We start from the raw sequence: 722 nt of genomic DNA on the forward strand, positions 1-722 counted from the left end.
AAGTGACTAAAAAGGAGGAAGCACCAATCCACACATAATCACAGTAACATGTAACACAAGGTGACTCGGATGAAGCAGCCACCCAACTAATGTATTATGACAATGAGCAATCTGCACATAACATAAAACCATCAAAGCGATGTTCCTTATAAAAAAAAAAGGTATCCAGGTCACTTGGGTTCATTTATGTCATAGCATAAAACAGCTCACTGCTCCCATGAATTGTTCTGAGCCTTGCAATGATAAGTAAAGCAATGAGAGCAGCAGATCTGATGCAGTGCACTGTCAATCATTGGCCGGCTGAAATATACTGCAATCTTGATGCAAATTACCATGTAATTTTCTTGGTGATATGGTCATCACTGCAGGCAGTAAAAGATCACCCAACGTTTTGCAATGAAGAACAATGAAGTTATTAGTCGAACAAAAAATAAACAGACGAATAAAGATTGAAAATTGTCAAATGCAATGGGGCTGGATCTCCCTGTTGAACTTTGAGCAAAAGACCACAAATGAGCTAACAAAGAATACTGTACGAAAGTACGAAATGTTACATGCACTGCAAGATCTCCCTGTTGAGAAACTTTGAGTAAAAGATACCCATTTTATTGCAAAGAAGACATACAGAGTAACATGTATATGAACAGAGTGCGAAGAATTCAAACAAAGAAGACCCGACATTTTTAAAATTATGTCAAATGCAGAGTGGCGGAAAATGTGTT

Source organism: Littorina saxatilis, linkage group LG2 (assembly GCF_037325665.1).
Source record: "Littorina saxatilis isolate snail1 linkage group LG2, US_GU_Lsax_2.0, whole genome shotgun sequence".
In the NCBI taxonomy this organism is placed as follows: Eukaryota; Metazoa; Mollusca; class Gastropoda; order Littorinimorpha; family Littorinidae; genus Littorina; species Littorina saxatilis.